The sequence below is a fragment of the Triticum aestivum genome, chromosome 4A, assembly GCF_018294505.1.
Source record: "Triticum aestivum cultivar Chinese Spring chromosome 4A, IWGSC CS RefSeq v2.1, whole genome shotgun sequence".
Lineage (NCBI taxonomy): Eukaryota > Viridiplantae > Streptophyta > Magnoliopsida > Poales > Poaceae > Triticum > Triticum aestivum.
The window spans coordinates 601,644,683-601,667,152 of NC_057803.1; the positions used below are offsets into that span (position 1 = coordinate 601,644,683).

At 48.5% G+C, this 22,470-nt stretch overlaps 2 pseudogenes; both read left to right on the forward strand.

The window, feature by feature from the left end:
• The first annotated feature begins 600 nt into the window (after positions 1 to 600).
• Positions 601 to 1,810, forward strand: LOC123087415 (1-aminocyclopropane-1-carboxylate oxidase homolog 1-like; annotated as a pseudogene).
• A 4,771-nt stretch (positions 1,811 to 6,581) lies between these two features.
• LOC123087416 (putative disease resistance protein RGA3) lies at positions 6,582 to 12,966 on the forward strand (annotated as a pseudogene).
• Positions 12,967 to 22,470: the final 9,504 nt, after the last annotated feature.

Consider the following 22,470-nt stretch of genomic DNA (forward strand, 5'->3'; position numbering starts at 1 on the left):
ATATTTTCGTGCATTCTACTAGAATCCATCCTTTCAAAAGAAAAAAAAAGGAAAATTATACTTCTTTGAGAAATTTACTTATGAATTAAATGCGGTGATGTGATCGTATATAATTCTATACGTGCAAAGTATTTACCTCTATTAGCATTGAGGGGCCCGCATTTTAGTTTCGCCCCGGGCCCCCAATTTCTCAGGACCGGCCCTGATGATGGTGAACTTTGTTAGAACAAATCTCGGTGTCGTGCTTATGTGATTGCTTGGTCATCGGATGATCAACGGAGTGCCTCGAATTTATTCTAACATAAAGAACTCACACAACTCACCCGCAAAAAAGGAAAATGTTGATTTAGAGAACTGCAACCTGAGCTGGTATCCTAAACTCCACTAGTTGCACTGCAGAAAGAATAACCTGCCACAATGATGGATCAACCACCGCACTGATTGCATAAATTAGAAGTGCAAGTTAGGTTGTCTCTTTCACAGTAGTTGGGAAGAGAAAGGTAATCTAGAAAATTAATAGTGGATCGAGCTTTTGATTGGCCCTGTAGGGTTGATTTAAAGGAGCAGCAATAATCATCTAGTGGAGTAGTACAACAATTGATGGCCTCTGACTCCGATCATCTTCGTGTCCGCAAGGCCTTCGACGACACCAAGGCCGGCGTCAAGGGCCTCGTCGATGCAGGCGTCACCATCCACTGCCCATAGAACACACAGATCATGATCACCGCTTCACCATCCCGGTCATCGACCTCGCGGCTGCCACAGGTGGTACTACTAGTACTACCACACCATCCATGCGAGCTGAGCTGGTTGCAGCAGTGAAGGCGGCCGCAGAGACGGTGGGCTTCTTCCAGGTGGTGAACCACGGCGTGCCCAAGGCTGTCATGTCGGAGATGCTCGCAGCAGTGCTGGGTTTCCACGAGGAGCCGGTAGGGGCCAAGGCGCTCTACTACGGCCGGGACTATGGTCGGCCTGTGAGGTACTGGAGCATCTTCGACTTGTTCCAGTCACAGGCGGCCAACTGGCGCGGCACCTTGATCATCGATACGGCGCCGGAGCTGCCGCCGCCTAAGGAGATCCCACCCACATGCAGGAGCATTGCACCCAAGTACGTGAGGATGATGCAGCAGCTGGGACGCACCCTGCTTGAGCTGCTGTCGGAGGCGCTGGGCCTTCGCAGTGGCCACTTGGAGGAGGACGCCGCATGCCTGGAGAGGCTCGCCGGCCAATACTACCCGCCCTGCCCGGAGCCGCACCTGACACTCGGCACCACGCATCACTCTGACCCTTGCTTCCTCGTCGTGCTTCTCCAGGACGCCGTCGGTGGCCTCCAGGTGCTTCTCGAGGAAGACTGCGATGGCAACAACAACAAGAAGAAGTCGTCTGCTGTGTGGGTGGATGTACCGGCGGTAGAAGGTGCGCTGGTGGTGAACGTCGGCGACTTCCTGCAGATCGTCTCCAACGACAGGTTCAAGAGCGTGGAGCACCGTGTGGTGTCCCAGAGCGTCGGGCCTCGCGTCTCTGTGGCAAGCTTCTTCCGAAGGCAGGACGCGGCCACGTCCACAAGAGTGCTAGCGCCAATCATCGCCGACGGCGAGGCGCGGTACAGGAGCACGACGATGGCGGACCTGGTCCGGCACAGCAGGGCCAAGGGCCTCGACGGTAGCTCTGCGCTGCAGCACTTGAGGCTCTGAATCCATTCCATCAAAACTGGCCAGCATCCATGCGATGCATGTAATGTCAGTTTCTCAAAACTAAGTTCATCGTCTGAAGAACAGAGCATGCATGCATGCAGTTTCAGTACCGGGTACATATGTAGCTCTACTATGGAAGAATCTAAAAAATGGAAATAAAATGAGTTGACTGAAGCAACTAATAATAAAAATATCACTACGAATGCTTACCGCCGCTACTTAGACTACAAATCGTGGAACAATAAACAAAAATAGCAGGCCAACAACTTGTAAAACATAACTACTATCTTGCAAACTCGCGGAACAACCATATGGAGATTATGCAGAGGAACCATGATTCAGACTTTTAGAGATGTGGAACAACCATAATTGTGCACCACTCTGCTTTTGCTCTATTTCAGTTTCACAACCATATGGCAAACAGAGGAACCATGATATACAGTTTCAAATCAGTGTGAGGCCTGAATTTGTGCACCACCCTGCTTTTGCTCTGTTTCAGTTTCACAACCATAATTCTTGCTGGCTGGCCTGTTTATTTTCCATGAATTCAAAGAGCTGCTAAGAAGATCTTAATCAACAGCAAGTAATGCTAGCTTTCAAGTAAGAGTCATGTGCAATTAATTTGCTAACTCATGGACAGTAGCTAGCTACAAGGCCTCCTTAATTCGCTACGTAGGTTTCAAGTCAGAGTACAAGAAACAAACTGAAAAGTACCATACATATACAGTTCTGTTCCGGGCTTCGTCTATGTGATTCAACGAACAAATTGATATCAATCATTCTGGAGTCAAAATCGGCAGTACCGATGGTTCTTTCTTTCTTGATAGAATGTCAGTAGAAATGAAACCCATCATCAACACATGAGTAGTACATGCAATTCAATTTGGGCAACAGGTATCTAGCTAAGCTAACTTATATGCTGGCCAAATTAAATAACTACGTCTAGTACTAGAAACAAAAGAAAACAGGGAGGGATCCAAAACAGCGAGCAAGCTACATCTCTGTTCCAACTTGGTGTACCTACCTGCTCTGTGTCCACTATCCAGTAGTCCAGCTAGTCTTGCTGCATGGAAAATATTCTGTAGAGCTTAGGCTTAGTTGCACCCTCTTATCTAGCCATCCATCTCTGCATTGCGATTCGTGCAAGAACTTTTCTCTTTTTTGTTTCTTCCAAATAAAACAACATATGAACTTCAAACTTTGCAGCACAACAAAACATTCTAACTAGAATGTGGGAAAAAACTTTCAGATTTTTTCGTGCATCATAAGTACTAAAAATAACATTTTTAAATAAATAAAATCCCATTTTGTATATTTATGTTGGTCAAAAAAATCTGTAAGTTTTTTCTCTCATTGTAGTAAGAATGTTTTGCTATCCTGCAAAGTTTGAAGTTCATATGTTGTTTTATTTGGAAGCAACAAGAAAGAGAAAATTTCATGCAGTAAGTTAGTTGTATAGCACGGATCTCAAAGCTATACTAGATGGTATGGATAGGAGGTGTCCATAAGCCTAAGCTCTAAAAATCCGTGTCCCCTTGATGCATGCCAAGTTGTGAACTGTAAGCCCTTCTGCATGAAAAGTTCCCTCCTTTTCTCCATGATTCACGGCGGGGTCATTTTGGTATTGGTTGTCTTCTACATCCTCCACATCTTCAGACTCTGTTTCAGACCATGACCACTCGTATATACGAAGCAAAACGAAACAGTGGCAAGAGCATATTCAGGCCCTAGCATATACACCACTGAATTACTAATATGGAATGCAATCAACAGCAAGAGATTAAATAAAACAAATTCACTATATATATTACCTTGGGGTAGAAGTTTGTCTACATGTTTGTTTCCTTCCACGCATTGCAATCATGGTACAGAGAAATCAAGAGCAAGGGCTGCCTACATGCAACTTCATTCTGACTAACTGCACTTCATTTGCATGCACAATAAGAGCAGCAGATTCAGTCCCCGGCTGTGCGAGTAGCACCTACTGTACATAACTAGCCGCATGAAATTAACTGCATGCTGTTGCTTTCCTCCTCTATTTTTTCTGGGTTGTCTGCATCCTACTCATCTTCATCCGCAGATTCCATCAAGGCAGCTAAACGAGGCAGTCCATCTTCACCCTCTGATTGGAGAAAGTTAACATGATCTGAGGTTCCTAATTAACAAACAAATCTGAGGTTCGAAATAAACAACATCAACAATCCATTCCTTCCTACTAACATTAACAGACAAATGAAAGCTTCCTACTGAAAAAAAAAAGATCTCAGATTAATTTGTACAACATCAACAATCCCTTCCTTCCTAGGAGTACTTACCACACAAATGAAGGCTTCCCAGTAGCTACTACTTCAAAAAAAAAAAAGCCTGAGCACAGTGGTCGGGGTTGGAGGGACGGGAAGGGGAAAGCGAGGTTGGAGGGACGGGAAGGGGAAAGCGAGGTTGGACGGCACTGTGGAGGAACAGGGCGGGGAGCTACCGGTGGGCTCCGGCCATCACTGTGCTGTGTAGACCACAGGTGGCAACATGGCAGGGGAGCGTACGCACCCGTCCGTGAATACGTGTACATCTAGCCTTTCTCTTAAATCAAAGTTTTAAAATTTTGACCAACTTTATAAGAAAAAGTACTAGTATTTATGGCACTAAATTAGTATCCCTAGATTCCTTTTGAAATGTAGTTTCATAATATACCAATTTGATGTCATATATGTTACTACTCTTTTCTATAAAGCTGGTCAAAATTTTAAAACTTTGACTTAGACCAAAGCGTAGAAGTACACTTATTCGCGGACGGAGGGACTATCAAGGAACAGGGCAGGGGAGCCACCGGTGGGCTCCGGCCGCCACTGCTAGCCGACGACCAAGTCCACAGGGACGTCTCCTCCTAGACAACACGTGACCCTCGTCCCCGTCTTGATGCCAACTCCAACGCGCGACCCCAAATGGTCCGGGCGCATTCGTTTGAGGCTAAAAAGACACAACAGGCCGCCTAACGCACGGAAGCAAACGGACTGTTGTCCTTTTTTGTTCACTTTCGACCTGTTTTCGGCCCAACTTTGGGCAACGTTTGCGGCTGAACGGAGAAGGGCACCAAGAAGCCGCGGTGGGGGCTCACGCCGGCGGAGGTCGCCAAGCTCGACGCCGAATCGAACAAGAGGGGGAACAGGCGGGCAAAGGACAAGGAGAAGAAGGTCGCTGCGGGCTACGCCTCCGAGGCCGCCACGCGGCCGGCGGGCCACGCAGCACTAAGCGGACGTCAACGACAAGGACGCCATCGTTACCAAGGTGCACGCCCCCCTCATGTTAGGGTTGTGCTGACCCCTGCAGGCCATCCTCTCGGTCGATGCCATGGTCGCGGCCAGCACAGGCTCGTCGGGCGCTCGCCCTCCATAGTACGGTTCCCCGAGCTCGTCTGTCACGCCCGAAACGTATCGTGCGCCGCCGCTCCACGGCCATGGGCAGACACGGTTCTCCACCTCGCCGACTGCAGCGTGGTCGCTCCGGCCACGCCCGCGGGAGTCATCGACCTCAACGTCACGCCGGGGTACAACGGCGTTGGCCAGTCGTCCGACAGGATGCAAAGAAAGCAGCCCCGTTCGTTCCCTTCAGCGAGCATGGCCGACGCCCGCAGGTTGTTCGACGAAATGCCAATACCGACGCCCACGGCCAACGACCCTGAGTTCGCGGAGTTCATGTAGAACGTCATCTTCGAGGGTCGTGGCAGGCCTTCCACGTCGATGGCCACGCACAATCTATTGATTGCGACGCCACCCAAAGCCAGGACGGACGCGGCCACTATGAAGACACTCAATTCACCGGCCATGATGAAGATGAGGACGGCCATGGCAACTCTTGGGATGAAGATGAGGACTTGTATTGTGAAGATGAGGAAGAATAGGTTGACATTTCGGGCAAGCCATTGGTGTTTGTCGATGAGCTCGCCTAAAGGGCCGAGGCACAAAAGAGGAGGCAAAGAATTCGCACGGGATCGTACACCCAAGATGAGGACACTTTGATTTGCGAGAGTTGGATGGAGATAGGCCAAGATCACACGAAAGGTGTCGAGCAAAAAGTATCCATCTTTTGGTCAAGAGTTCACAAGAAGTTTCATGAGCGAAGGAAGTTTGCCCCCTTCCAATTTGCTAGCACCCGCGGCATCAACTAAATCCAAAAGAGATGGGCAAGTATTGTGCCGCGCTTGAGAGCGTCAAGGCCTGTCCCGTGAGCGGCTTAGACCTTGGTGACTTGGTATGAGCCTCTCATTTTTTTTTATCATGTGTCCATTCATGTTGGCATGCCATTTATGTTTGATGCATTTTGTGTCCTTTCATGTTACAATTGTGGCCGCATCTTTAATTGTGTGGGCATTTCAATCTTTGAAGGCTTTGAAGGCCCGGCACAAGAATAAGCCGTTTATTCTCACGCATTGTTGGGCGCCGTGGGAGAGGTTGACCTTGGTTGGGGGCGACGGTGTGGTGTTGGCGAGGCTAAAGCACTATGCACATATGCAAGACCCTACCGCCTAACAGTGCGGCGGTAGCTTATTACAGTGCGGCGGTATGGCCGTTAGGACACGTCAGCAACAATAAAGTTAGATGATGCTCGGCGGTAAGCTATGCAACCCTACCGTCAGCCTACCTGTTGGTAGGAAAAGGGTCAGATCTTGATTTTTTTTATACCGGAGTCATATTAGGATGAACATAAAAAAAATCAAAACATTAAATTTGGCCGGGTGGGGAAGGTGGCGCTCGCTCGCACGCTGGCTGGGACCTCAATCAATGAATCAATGAAGCAGAGCTCACTGCTCTGGACAGAGACGGCCATGTGGCCGGAGGGAGGCTACCACCTTTAGCTGATTGATTGGGACCTCAGCCCTCGTGAAGCTACAGACTTTGGTCGGCCACTCTGCTCATTGCGTACGCCACCGAGACACCCTTCCCGTCTGCTAATTCACTCTGCTCACTCTCACTCTTTCTTTCTTCTCTACGCGGCCCGCAGCCGGCCGTGCACAGCGCGACGCCGACGACCGCTTCCCCCGACGTTGCCGCAGCCGCCATACAAGTAGAAGAAGGTGAGGACCCCCTTCCTCTCCTCTTCGTCCTAGCCAGCGGATCCTCAGATCTGATCTGAGTGGGGCCGCAGCAAGCTCAGACTAAATTGTTTCTTACAAATCTTTGAGATGATTTCCGTACCACGTATAGAACTCCTAATTTCTCAGCAGAAGAAATCACCGGGTTCTGGGTTTGTGCAGTCATAGAAAGCTCCGATTTGTTGAGTACGTACAAAGCTTTGATTTTGTTTTGTGCTGTGCAAATTGAGCTCAGATCTTCTTTTAGTAGCTAGGAAGCACCGATCTGATCTTCTTTTGTTTTGTTGAGTACGCACGATCAGCTCTTTCATCGATTGCAGCAGCTCCCCCCCCCCCCCCCCCCCCCCCCCCACCCCCCACTTACTCAAAAATTGACCGTCCCCTCAATTTAGTGTGCACTTTCTTTTGTGTGCAATCCATGCTTTTTCCTTTACAACGAATTGTTGGTAGTCTCTGCTGAGTGAATCTACATGACCATCCTTCTTTTCCATTTTTTTTGCATGTCACTATTGATGTGTGAAAGGTAGTAATAAAGAGGACTCATTTTGTGTGCATCCTTTGTTTTCAGTTCCAGCTCAAACCACTGGACCCTGCAACTACTTGCGAGACAGCACGGGATATCTATCTCTGCAACAAGATCCGTCTCTCATCTCTCTAGTCGATTCAATGTACATAGCTGAATCCAGCTACACAACACTTACTCTAGCTATTTTTCTTTTTTGAAAGAGCTGATCATGTGTCTTTCCGTTTCAATTGTTGGTGTTTGTTCAAGGCAATACTATATCGGTATTATTTCGAGCCGAATTTCTGTGCACTGTCTTTGCAAGCCACATTTTCCTTTGGATTTGTTACTAGCCTCTAGTGAGTGAATCTGATTATCCTTCCTGTTAGCATGGGATTGTTGATGTGAAAAAGCGAGGTAGTAATACAAAGGACTAATTTTTATTTCCATGCTTCTTTTCAGTACTAGTTCAAGCGTGAGCAAACCTTGCAACCAATGGCGGGGGTTCTGGATGCTTTGGCATCCTACGTGACCAACATGCTCACCGAGATGGCCAAAGAGGAGGTGTCCATGCTAATCGGCGTGTCTGACGGGATCAGAGATCTGAGCATCAAGCTTGGGGACCTCAAGAATTTCCTTGCAGATGCTGATAGGCGGAACATCACCGATGAGAGTGTGCGGGGGTGGGTGGGGGAACTGAAGCGTGCCATGTACCTGGCCACTGACATCGTCGACCTATGTCAGCTCAAGGCCATGGAGCAGCGTCCATCCAAGGACATGGGGTGCCTTAACCCACTCCTCTTCTGCATGCGAAATCCTCTCCACTCCCACGACATCGGCACCCGCATCAAGGCATTGAACAAGGAGCTGGATAGCATCTGCGAGCGGGGCAATAAATTTAAATTTGCCAAGCTAGAAGTGTACCAAGACATGAAGATGACTCGATCTCTTGCTACTGACCGGAAAACAGATTCATTGTTGGAGCGGTCAGGTATTGTTGGCGAGAAGATTGAGGAGGACACAAGAGCACTCGTGGAGGTGCTCACAAGTGAGGAGGGCAGCGACAAGACTGGTCGCCACATGGTGGTTGCCATTGTTGGTGTTGGTGGGATTGGCAAGACCACCCTCGGCAAGAAGGTCTTCAATGACGAGGCTATCAAAGGCAAGTTCACTAAGAAGATATGGCTTAGTATCACACAGGATTTCACCGATGTTGAGCTATTAAGTACAGCCATTACTGCCGCTGGGGGAGACCAACCTGGAGGGGGTGGGACTCGAGATAGGGCCCTACTTGTTGATTCTCTCAAAAACGCCATCGAGGACAAGAAGTTCTTTCTTGTGCTCGATGATATGTGGGGAGCTGATGCATGGAACAAACTGCTCATGACTCCCTTTGGCTATGGTGGCCTGGGCAGCCGAGTCCTCATCACCACAAGAAGTGAAACTGTGGCGAGAAACATGAAAGCTGCACACTGCCACCACGTTGACAAGTTAGGGCGCGAAGATGCATGGTCATTGCTCAAGAATCAGGTTAGCACTGCCCCAAACTCAACACACACACACACACACACACACACACACACACACACTGTTAATTTGACTTGAGCTGTATTTAGATATGTATCTTTGTTGGATCAATACGTAGTGATTCCAGGGTAACATATGTGAGATGAACTTTTGACTTCATGGTGTTACAATCAATTTAAATATAATTTATTGTGTCCCTCCATACCGTCTAGTGCGTCATTGTACATGTCTTCAGTTGATTGATGACTAGTATTAGTTACTAATAATTGTTTGTCAGAAGAATAGTATGGGTACGGTTGTACACCATGCAACTATACTGCTCTTGCCGTAAGTTTCAGTCTTAACACGAGTTCACGTAAATACAATTCACATATATTTACTTGTTTGTATAAATAGTAATTAACTAGTAGTACCTATGATCCAAAATCTTGGTCGTTATTAGAATTTTACGAGACAAGTGTCTCTAATTTTATAAAGTAATGTGAGGCAACTAACATGCACATAACTTCCATGTTCAATGTATCAACATCAGGACCGTGTCAAATCCTAAATAAACTATATTCAGGAACCGATGAAGTATTCATTTTGTATGTGTGTGTGTGCCTAAGCCTCTGTTTTGCATGATAATACATATTACATAAATGAATAATATGCATGTGCATGATGTCAGCTTTAGTAGATAAGAAATTAGCGAATGGCTTTAAACTTCTCTACTGCCATTTAATTTTGGTGGTGCATAACTTTTATTCCTTATGAATATAGGTTATCTTCGGACTTGGGTCAGTCAAATATTTCAAAACATCGATATAACTGTAGATTTTGTACCGATGTTGATACCATCAAATTGACACTACTACATCCATGTGCAATATACTTTCATAGTGTAGTATTATTTTCATTTGAAGCAACAATTTTCATTTGATTCAGAAAGCTTGTTTCACCATGAAAACTATGCCCATATACAAACCAGAATACATTTATGGTCATAAGGAGTATTAGTTTGGTTTCTTTGCTGAACTAACATATTATTAGTAAATGAAATAACTAGATAAGCTGATCACCACTTTCAGATGTTCTGTTGCCCTTATTCAAGCTATACATTTAAACTGCTTGTAGGTACTCACTACAGAGGAGAATGGACACGAGGTTGATGTGCTAAAGGAAATTGGGTTGCAAATTGTAGAAAATTGTGACGGTTTACCACTCGCTATAAAAGTAATGGGGGGACTTCTATGCAGCAAGGAGAAATCACAGTTTGCATGGGAAGATGTCCTGAATGATGACATCTGATCAGTATCTCCAATGTCAGATGAACTAAACTATGCAATTTATCTTAGCTACAAGGACTTGCCCTCTTGCTTAAAACAATGCTTCCTGCACTTCTCCCTTAAACCCAAAAAGTCTGAGCTAAGTCTTGGTGAAATTGTGTCCATGTGGATTTGTGAAGGATTGCTTCAAGGAGGCTCAACTAGTTTGGAAGAAGAAGGGAAAAGGAACTATAAAGAGCTAATATTAAGGAACCTTATAGAGATAGATCCATCATTTCCTAGCCAACTTATCTGCAACATGCATGATGTCATCCGCTCATTTGCTCAATTTATGGCTAGGGATGAAACACTAGTAGTTCACAATGGAGATACTGCTAAAGAAAACCTTAAATCATCCAATTTTCTTAGACTGTCTGTAGAAACCAAAGGTGTGGGATCAGATGAATTTGAGTGGATATATTTAAGAGAGCAGAAATTGCTTAGGTCACTAATATTAACTGGAAACCTCAAAAGTCAGCCTGGGGATTCGTTGACTTACTTCCCAAGTCTACGTCTTTTGCATATAGAATCTGCAAATATTGCTGCACTAGTTGAATCTATGTACCAACTGAAGCACCTGAGATATTTGGCATTAAAGAGGACTGATGTGTGTAGACTACCAGAGAACATCCATGAGATGAAATTCCTACAGCATATTAACCTTGAAGGTTGTGAAAGTTTTATGAAAATTCCTGATAGTATTATCAAGCTGCAAGGGTTGAGATATCTTGATATGGATGACACACGTGTAAGTAGTATTCCTAGGGGTTTCCGAGCTCTTACAAATTTGACTTCACTATTTGGGTTTCCAGCCTATATTGATGGTGACTGGTGTAGTCTGGAAGAGTTGGGTTCTCTTTCCCAACTCAATGAACTTTCAATACGGAGTCTAGAAAATGTATCTAGTGCCTTGTTGTCTGCAAAGGCAAGGCTAAATGCAAAGAAACAACTTATCTCTCTTGGTTTGAAATGTGATGGTAGAGTGGGAGATGGGTTGGTCCAAGGAGAAGTCTCTGAGTCTAAGGAGGAGGAGCAAATAATTGAGGCGGTGTTTAATGTGCTCTGTCCTCATCCTTGCATAGAACAAATCAACATCGAGAGATATTTTGGTCGCCGGCTCCCAGGATGGATGGCGTGCACAGCTATGGTGCCTCTCGAGAGCTTGAAGATTCTAGCCCTCGAACATCTGCCCTGCTGCACCCAACTCCCAGATGGCTTGTGCAGGCTCCCGTATTTGGAGTGGATAAAAGTGGACGGGGCTCCAGTAATCAAGTGTATTGGTCCTGAATTCGTTCAACAGTACAATCAGCTGCACCGTCCTTCATCTCAGTTGGCTGCTACGTTTCCCAGACTCCAGAAGTTGGAACTTCACGGAATGGAGGAATGGGAGGAGTGGGTTTGGGAGACGGAAGTGAAAGCTATGCCCTTATTGGAGGAACTTTGCATCAGTGGTTGCAAACTGGGGCGTATGCCTCCTGGACTTATGTCTCATGCAATGGCTTTGAAGAAGCTAGAAATATGGAACGTCCAAGGTCTCCACTCTCTAGAGAATTTTGTTTCTGTAGTTGAGCTCGACCTGTATGACATACCCGAATTGGGCAAGATCTCCAATCTTCCAAAACTACAAAAGCTTCAAATCAAGTACTGCCCAAAGCTCGAGACACTGAAGGACATGGATGCACTCCGGAGACTCGAGCTGAGAGTTTCTCCCTGGGAATATCAACTTCCAGTCTACCTGCAAACTGTAAAGCCAAGTCATTTGCTGCTGACCTGCAACCTAGCAGTACTCACTTTCATGGCTGAGGGTGAATCTAGCTCCGAGTGGGGCAAGTTCAATCATATTAAGCAAGTCGAGGCTTATGCAGAGGATGGACAGGATGAGAAGAAATGGCACGTGCTCTACACATCTGAATCCTGCAACATACAGACAAATATTCATCAGGTAATACTTCGGTCTCTCTTTGTTTCAATCTAGCTAATATTTGTTTCAATCTAGTTGATATAGGATAGAGGGCAGGCCTGGCGCAGTGGTGAAGTCCTCCCCACTTGTGCCAAGAGGTCCTGGGTTCGAACCAGCCTCTCTGCATTGCACTTTGCAGGGGTAAGACTAGGTTCCTATAATCCCTCCCCAGACCCCACCTTGTGTGGGAGCTTCTATGCACTGGGTCTGTCCTTTGTCCTAGTTGATATAGGATAGCTGAATGTATCTCCCACTATTCTGTTTTGCTTGCCAGGGTCGATTGGTGGAAGAAGAGGACTAGGCTGCAACTCCAGCAGAACGAGGAAGGGTATATCATTTTAGGCGAAAGGACCATATGATGCAAGGATATATGTACGTCTGCTGTTACAACTTCTACTAGTTTTGAGTATTCTTACTAATAATGCCATGACCATTGGAAGCTCATGTTAACGTGATGATCGAATCCATGCAGGGATACTGGGAAAGCAACAGACACACTTACCTGCAAAGATTCAGAGTCCACACATATGAATTCAGAGCAACAGACAAACTTTACTATTTTGAGTATTCTTACTAATTTCCTGAGAAGTGTGACATATACACTTATGAATTTGAAGATGTACACTTCATGGCGGGCTATCTAGCTGGTGCAGTAATATGGTGACCTTGGCAAGGCTGTCCTTTGTGCAGTGCATGTAAATGACTGTCAGCTTTTAATTTGGAGTTTAGGCTACTCTGCTCTGCTCTTTGAAAGCAGCTCAGGTTGCAGGTTCTCTGAAGCAGCTGCATTTTTCCTTTTTCTTTTTCGTGGGTGTCTTGCGTTGGTTCTCTGAAAAACTATGGTTTTTTGGATACATCAATCAATACAATACTGGTATTTCAGCTTTTAATTTGTACTGCATCAACACAAATGACTGTCAGAAAGTGGAGCTAATTCAAGCTCCCGGCTGCAGAATTGTAACTGTATGTCATAGGAATTCAGAGTGATGTATACAGGACCAAACAAATGATGGTGAGATCCTGGCTAAATATGGCCAAAATCGTGGGTAAACGCATTGTATATGAGCCAATCGAACGGATGTATATCAAACAGAGGCGTCATATTATTTTGCCTTGCTCAATCTAAATGTCTGCCCTGTCAAAATGGAGCACTACTGTATCCACACCACCTGCTGCTCCTCGGTCAACCATCCCGTGTCTGAAGTTACACCAGCGACTACATGCCTACTAGTTAAAATTTCACCATAAATTTGGGCAATACGTACTAGTCTATTGGTCCCTTTGTATCTTGTCTCAAATTTTCACCATAAATTTAACTAACAAAACGTTAATACATGTCATCAAGAATTATATCCTTGGAGTCATATTTGAACCTAGTTTTCGATAATATTATTTTTTCTATGTATAACTTATGTTTTACTAGTTAAAATTATGGTCAAAATATGACCATAAAAATGAGGAGGGGATAATAAACCAGGACGGAGGTAGTAATATATCAACCCTCCCTCCATATGTCATTGATGACACCTGTTTCTTGAATTTCCAGCACATGAATGAATGAACCTAATGGCAACAATCCAAAATTAAACTAATCTGAGATAGCTACCCACAACCTAACAAAAATTATTACAGCTGATATTGCACTCGACAGAGACACCCTCCTCTCAGAATTGCTTATCTTTGCTACTACTATATTTGTGGGGCAGGGGAACCGCGCCTCTCTCTTGTCGCATCCTTTGGGCCTCTTCTCTTGCATTACCAGGAGTTGCTGGCTGAAAGCTCATACATAAAATGTAGTATATACATGTATGTTTCAAGTTGGCCATCCACTTGCAAATCTTTAAGTGAGTAGTTGTACGTATTTTGATATAGTAGATGGATGATGGATCATGGATGGATGCATATGCCTTCTACAGAGCCAGATCACAATCATTTGGCATCGCTGGCCGCCGGCCACCGTTTTTTACTCCAATATTTTTTGTTCGATGGGTAGTAAGGAATCAGTAACAATTAATAACTGGTTAATAGATGCATGGATCTGATAAATAAGCCAACTATTCAGCAAAGGGTTTAGTGTACATCATACACGGGCAAATTAGTGCAAGCACTCAGACGCACACAGGAGTAATCTAAAGCAGGAACTCCGAACCGCCCGAGAGCGAGCTCCAGGTCCCGGCCATCTCTACTGCACAGGCAGCCCGCGCCGCCAGCCTGGACCCAAGAGAAGAGAAGAGCCACCAGCACACGCACCACCTCGCCGCCAAAAACAAAAGTCGCCACCGAAGCGACTGTACTTGCCTCGTTGACCAGAACAACCACCATGTGACCCCGGCATCAACAAGCTGCCACCTGACTCACACTTAGGCAGAGCCGCGCCGCCCCGCTGGCGCGCGCCGTCCTACCGGAGTCACAATAGAGACCACGAGTGGCCACCCCCACCATGAACTACGACCCGTGCCTTATCTAGCCGGATGCAAGCCTGCTTGCATCCACCCGACCAGTGCGACCTTCGCTGCTACCACACAATAGCCGGGCTCTAGGGCGGCGCGGTGCCACAGAGCCCCACGGTAGCCAAGGGCCTTCGTCGACTGACGTGTCCCGGCTAAGGGGCCTCTTACCACGTCGACTCTAGGCTTGGCAGCGGCAAGGGACGAGGGCCACTAGAGGGGCGGGGCGCTAGGGTTTCCATCGTCTGCTCATGGGAGCGACGCACGGACGGAGGATGGGTCTGGTCTTTAGTGCATAAATAGTGTTGCTCCCCATATATTAATTTTCTTCGTGTGTAGATGTAATATTGCCATATGTGGCTGCTCTTAATTTGGTTTGATGCTCTCTGCAATTTATATGGGTATAATGGCATCTTCAAAGCGGACCTCAAACCTTTACTATATGTCTAGACCATAGTGTCCGGATAATTTCTGCCATTCAATGGAAACCTATATATATCCATGTTAGACTGTATTTACATGTGTATATTGTAACGTTGTATACCACCTCATTATATATATATATATGTGATAGGCCACCCCTAGAGGGTTGTGCCGGTTCCCCCCAAAGCCTATTGTCTTACATGGTATCACACTAGGTTACGTCCGCTTCCGCCTAAAAACCCTAAACCGCCGCCGCCGCGCCCGCCGCCGCCGTCGCCCGACTGCTATGACGTCCGCCGCTGCGTCCGGCTCCACCGCCACCGGTTTTCTGCCGGCCTCCCTCGCGGCACTTCTCTCGAGGCCGCTGGATGCCGCCTCCCTTCAGGCGCCGATCGGGACACGGAGCGTCGGCTCCCTCTTCGCGCTCCCGCCGGCTGCTACTTCGCCCGGGCAGGCGCTTGTGGCCCACACCACCGCCGCCCCGTCAACCGCGGCTGTCGCGCCCTCGGCCACTGCGCCGCTGGTGGCGGAAGACGTCGCGCTGGCAGGCTTCGCGGCGTCAACCGCGGCCATCGCGCCCTCTGTCACCGCGCCGGCTGCCCCTCCGACTGTCTCCACGGTGTTCTCACCTCAGCCAGTCTCCTCGATGGGATCGCAGCCGCCGCCGCCGTTTCACTTCGGCCATCTCATCACCATCAAGTTGTCGTCGGACAATTACATCTTCTGGCGCGCGCAGGTTCTTCCGCTTCTTGGGAGTCACTACCTGCTTGGCTATGTCGACGGCTCTCTCCCTTGCCCTCCTGCGCTGGTTGACAGCGTGCATGGTCCGGTCTATAATCCGGCTCACCGTGTCTGGACAGGGCAGGATCAGGCGAACCTCTCCTCCATCCAGGGGTCGCTCTCTCCGGCCGTTGCTGGGCTTGTTGTCTTCGCCAAGACGTCCCACGAGGCATGGACTATTCTTGAGCGCTCGTTTGCGGCACAGTCGCAGGCTCGTGTATCTGGACTCCGTCGCCAACTTGGGGAGTGTCAGAAGCTTGACTCCACCGCCACTGAGTTCTACAACAAAGTCAAGAGTCTCGCCGACACGCTGGCCTCCATTGGACAGCCCCTCACCGACTCCGAGTTCAACTCGTTTATTGTCAATGGTCTTGATGAGGAGTATGACGCCCTAGTCGAGATCATCAATGAGAGGGGCAACTCCACGCCCATGCCAGCACACGAGGTCTTTTCACGCCTCCTGCTTACTGAGCAACGAGTCGAGACGCGCCGATCCAGGGGCAACGGCGCCCTCTCGGCAAACGCCGCCACCAAGGGTGGTCGCTCCTCTGCTTCATCCAGGGCTCCTTCGGGGCAGTCACCACCACCCGCCTCGGCCCCTCCTCCTACTGCGACGCTACCAGGGGCTGGCGGTCCACGTGTGTGCCAGCTTTGTGGTCGCGATGGGCACTGGGCCTCGAAGTGTCACAAGCGCTTCCAGCGGGGTTTTCTTGGTCTTGGCAATGACGGGAAGGATACACGCAACTTTGCTCGTCAGGTCGCCATGGCTGATCGTCCGCCGCCGCAGAAGCCACAGGGACACACTCAGTCCTACTCCATTGATCCCCACTGGTACATGGACTCTGGGGCGACAGAGCACCTGACCAGTGAGATGGGGAAGCTTCACACTCGTGAACCCTACCATGGCTCCGACAAGATCCACACCGCCAATGGAGCAGGTATGCACATCTCTCATATTGGTCAAGCATCACTTCTCACTAGACATGCCAATAGGAGTCTTCAACTTCGCAATGTTCTTCGAGTTCCATCTGTGACACGTAATCTTCTTTCAGTTCCTAAACTCACTCGTGATAATAATGTGCTTTGTGAATTTCATCCTTTTGATCTTTTTATTAAGGATCGGGGCACGAGGGACATTCTTCTTAGTGGGCGGCTCTGCCAAGGTCTCTATCGTCTGGAGCATCCTGGCGTCGCTCGCGTCTTCAGTGGAGTTCGGGTATCTCCGTCACAGTGGCATGCTCGTCTTGGTCACCCGGCCACACCTATTGTCCGGCATGTTTTGCGTCGTCATGAGCTTCTAGTGTGTCTAGTAATAAAGATGTAGCAGTGTGTGATGCTTGTCAGCAGGGGAAGAGTCATCAACTTCCTTTTTCGGAGTCCAATCGTGAGGTGAAACATCCTTTAGAACTTGTGTTTTCAGATGTATGGGGTCCTGCTCAGACTTCTGTTAGTGGTCATAATTATTATATCAGTTTTGTTGATGCTTACAGCCGCTTCACCTGGCTTTATCTTATCAAACGTAAATCTGATGTGTTTGACATTTTTGTTCAGTTCCAAAAACATGTTGAACGCCTTCTCAAGCACAAAATTGTTCATGTTCAGTCGGACTGGGGTGGCGAGTATCGCAACCTCAACTCCTTCTTTCAGTCGCTTGGGATCACTCACCGTTTAGCATGTCCACATACACATCAGCAGAATGGTTCAGTAGAACGTAAGCATCGTCACATTGTTGAAGCTGGTCTGACTCTTTTGGCCCATGCATATGTTCCGTTTCGTTTTTGGAGTGATGCTTTCACCACTGCATGTTTCCTCATCAATCGTACTCCCACTCGTGTTTTGAATATGAAGACTCCCATTGAAGTTCTCCTTAATGAACAACCGGACTACACCTTTCTCAAGGTGTTTGGGTGTGCTTGCTGGCCCCATCTTCGTCCATATAACAAGCGTAAGCTTGAGTTTCGTTCCAAGAAGTGTGTTTTTCTTGGTTATAGCTCTCTTCATAAAGGATACAAATGTCTTCATGTTTCCACTAATCGTGTCTACATCTCTCGGGATGTTGTGTTTGATGAGCATGTTTTTCCCTTTGCCAAACTCCCTGTGTCCACTACCGAGCCACCTGTCATGCATTCATCCTCTGTTGCTTCTGACCAATTTGATGATGTTGCATATTCTCCTCTATTGTTGCCTAACCATGGTGCAGGCACTGGTCGTGGGGCTCGTTTGGAGATTCTGGAAGCGCCATCTTCCTCTTCGTCGCCATCGCCTTCATCCTCGGCACCTTCGGTTGTGCATGAGGAGCACATGGCGCCCCTGCATGGCCTCGGTTTTCGTGCTCATGCACGGCCGATCGACGTCCTGGCCCGGTCGCCTCTGGCTTCTGGGCTGCCTTCGCCACTTTCTAATGGATCTAGAAGGGTAAGATTGCGCCTGCAAGTCTCAAACTGTGGCAAAGGCAATGGCTTGGTGAAGATGTCAGCAAGTTGATCCTTGGAAGAAATAAACTTGATCTGTAGTTGCTTCTGAGAGACACGTTCACGCACAAAGTGATAGTCAACTTCAATGTGTTTCGTTCGGGCATGGAATACCGGATTTGCAGAAAGGTATGTAGCACCGATGTTATCACACCAAAGAACAGGAGGCTGTGATTGGGGTATACTTAACTCCTGAAGCAAGGACTGTACCCAGATAATCTCTGATGTGGCATTGGCCACAGCCTTATACTCAGCCTCAGTACTGCTACGCGAGACAGTAGCCTGTTTCCGAGCACTCCAAGCAATCAGGTTAGAGCCAAAGAAGACAGCATAACCCCCCGTGGATCGCCTGTCATCCGGATTGCCAGCCCAGTCTGCATCAGAATATGCTGAAAGACAACCAGAGTCAGACGGCCGAATATGCAAACCATGAGCCACCGTGAAACGAATATAGCGCAAAATCCGCTTAACAGCAGACCAATGAGTGTCACGGGGTGACTACAGATACTGGCAGACTCGGTTAACAGCATAGGAAATGTCTGGTCGCGTGATCGTCAAGTACTGGAGCCCACCAACAATACTCCGGTACTCGGTCGCATCAGAAGAAGAAAGAAGCACACCATCAACAACATTGAGCTTATCAGTGGTAGACATGGGTGTAGTCGTCGGTTTGCACTTAAGCATCCCAGCTCGCTGCAACAAATCCAGAGAGTACTTCTTCTGCGTCATAACAAGGCCAGCAGCACGAGAAGTAACCTCCACACCAAGAAAGTAATGAAGCTTCCCAAGGTCCTTGACCGCAAAATCAGCACCAAGTGAGCGAACAAGCGCAGTAGCAGCCGACTGAGAGGAGCTGACCAAAATGATATCATCTACATAGACCAACAAGTACATAGTAACCTCAGGCCTTTGAAGAAGAAACAATGAAGAGTCAGCAGTTGATGATGCAAAACCATGAGCACGAAGAGCCATTGCAAGACGAGCATGCCAAGCACGAGGAGCCTGCTTCAGACCATAAATTGCCTTGGACAGACGACAGAGATTTGCAGGCGCAATCTTACCCTTCTAGATTCATTAGAAAGTGGCTAAGATTGAGGGAGGGTGTTAGACTGTATTTACATGTGTATATTGTAACGTTGTATACCACCTCATTATATATATATGTGATAGGCCACCCCTAGAGGGTTGTGCCGGTTCCCCCCAAAGCCTATTGTCTTACAGTCCACTTAATAGTCCGGACATATGGATTTCAATATCCAAGAGACAAACGTGGGGGGTTTTGCTGGAGTCCAGACATGCACTTGATAAATCACATGCATGGTCCCTCTCCTATCTCTCCTCTCAACCATACATGCATGGTCCCCCTCTGCTGTCTATTCTCCCAACCAGACACTAAACCACACGCCACATGCATATGGTCCCCACTTACATTTTCACCTCCCAACCAGATACTTTGTGATTAGTATTGGATGGGTTCCTCCCACGTCATGTTCGCGGATCACGTACGAACATAAAAATGGACATTTGAAGATGCCCTAATAACTGGCAGATTTCAGCTTCTCATCAGGCAATAACGGACATAAAAATCTTATCAACGGATAAAAAGCGAGCGAGAGCCATATTATTGGCCGTGGATCAGTTGTCTGTGTACAGGAGGTGTGCATACCCTCTACCATCTGACGCGCCTTTAAATGTGATCCATTGACTGACTATTGCTCATTGATTAGCTCCTTTTTCCCTTGCCGTCCCTCCTCTCCTACCCTTGGCTGGGTGACCACTCTTACTCTTTCACCCTGAGTCTCCACTGCGAGGAGACGCATCGCCGACGGGCCACACACTTCGCGGAGCTGCCGGAGCGAGCTGCTCGGTGCTGCCGACGGCTGCTTCCTCTAACATTGCAGCCGCCGCTGTACAAGGTGAGGGCCCCCCTTCCTCTTCGTCCAAGCCAGTACGGATCTCCTAAGATCTGACTATGGGGGACGATTCTAGGTTCTCCAGGATTACAAGCTGAGACTTGTTTACTACAAAGCTTTGATATTGACTTGTTTAGGTCCAATTTTTTTTGATACAAAGCACCGAGTTTGTAAGCTACTACTTTTGTCCTGGTTTATTGGTCCTTTTTGTATTTTGTCCTAAACTTTGACCATGAATTTCACTAAGGAAAAAAATCAATGTATTTGAACATAGATTCTAGCAATGTTATTTTTGATGACATGCATTAATATGTGTTAGTTAAATTTAAGATCAAAATTCAGCACAAAATACGATGGGGACTAATAAATCAGAACGGAGGTAGTATACAGTATATGATTTTCGCAGTAGTAGGAGGCTCCGACTAGTCTAGTGCAAAACTTCCATTTTTGGTACTGCAGTACAAATAAAGCTCACACTTTTTTCCCATTTATGTTTTGAGCAGCAGTGTCAGCTCAAGCACATCATGGCGGATTTGCTTATTTGGAATCTCAGATTTGTTTATTGGGAAGCTTTGTTTTTTATTTGTGTGATTGAAAGCTTTCATGTCCGAATTAGCTCTACATCCCCCCCCCTTATCCCCTCTCGCGACCGCGTTGCCCCTGCGGGCGACCGGACACGCGACACCCTCCTCTTCCTCCAGCCCCCCTCTCCCCTTTCTCTCTGCCGCCGTCGCTGGCGCCCGCGGCCGGCCTGGCCCCGGGAACGCTGGTGGCGGCGGCCCCCTGACTTTCCCGTCCCGGTGGCTCTCCGGCGCAGGGCGGAGCTGCACCGGGGGGGGGGGGGGGGGTTCTCCTAGGCGGCGACGGTCTGGCTAGCGGCGGGGTTCCCTGACGCGGCGTGGTGGCGCAGCGGCGCGGCCTGGCGGCGGCGCTCGGCCCAGATCCCTTCGGGGCCCATTTGGGCCTAGGCTGGCCGGCGGCGTGACTCCTGGGAGGTGGGGGAGCGGCGATGAACGGCGGGGTGCTGGCGGCGTCGACGCTAGCCTGTTGCAGCGTGGCCGGCGGGGGTTAGCGGGCCCGTTTTGGGACTGGCCAGGCCAGGGGTGGCCTGGTATGCCCCGCTTTCATGTCCGGACGGCTATCGCGACGATGCCGGAGGCGCGGGCCTCCCGCACGACGACGGTGGAGGTGGTTCCCTCCCGCTCGGCCTTGGTGTTGCTGCTCCCGTCGCTTGGATATTCTCTCTGGTCTTCTTGGCCTTGTGGTGGTGCTCGCAGCGAGACCGCGTTGGGGCAGCGCAACCGTGATGGCGCATGGTGTTGGGCGGTGGTTTGGCTTGTCGGCTCCGGTTGGCCGGTGGGGTTTGGCGTGTGGGAGAAATCCTTGCTGGCTCGTCCGGCTCCGATGCGGTGACACCGGCGGGTGCCAGTATCCCTTCTTGGAGGGTGTCGGGAGTAGCTATCCCCCACCTCCCTCCGCGTATTGGGGGAAACCCTAGGACTTGTCCGGGCAGCAGAGACGTCGGCGTCGCATCCCTTCTCGGAGGTGCTGCTTAGTTCACGGTAGAACGGAGCCTCGGGCTATGGTGGATCGTTTTAGAAGGGCGCGGCGGTCGCGGGTCTTCCGCGCTTTGTCGAGCTGCCGCTGTTGGCATTTATTTCTTCTTGCTTTTCTTTGGGCTTGATGTGTTGCTCGCCCCAGCATTGCAATGTGTACAATGGTGGTTTGCTTTGAAATACAAAGCGGGAGAAATTCTTTTTCGGTAAAGCTTTCATGTGCGTAGCAGGAAGCTCTATTTGTGGGATTCCGTTTTTGAAGCCTTGATTTCCATACTAGAATGGCTTCGTTTAGTGCAAAGATTTGTTTTTGATTTGTGCAGTACATACAAGACCTAAATAAGAAGGGCTGGTTTTTATTTGGATCCGGAATTGTGTATTTCGAACATCAGATTTGTTTATTAATTGGGGGCCTTTAATTTCAATTGTTGTGCAATAAAGAGCATCGATTTGCCTACCAGGAAGCTCATAGTTTGTTAGAATAAGCCACGCCCCATGGCGGCGACCGGCGTCAGCGTGTGTGTGTGTGGGGGGGGGGGGGGGGGGGGGGGGGGTTCCATGTCTATGCCGAGTCCAAGGGCCGGTGCGTTGCGGCGTTCGTGGCCAGGGCGAGTCAAGCTGGTTGTGGCTAGGCCTGTGATTGTATGTGGACGAAGGATGGATGTAGCGGGCGCAGCGGAAGCGATGTGGCGTCCAGGTAATGCGGATGAGCAGGCGGCTCACATTTGGAGGAGACCGGATCGCCAGGGCGTGCATGCGTGGGGCGACCGCGGCGCTACGTCCTCGTCACCAGGCCATCGCTCC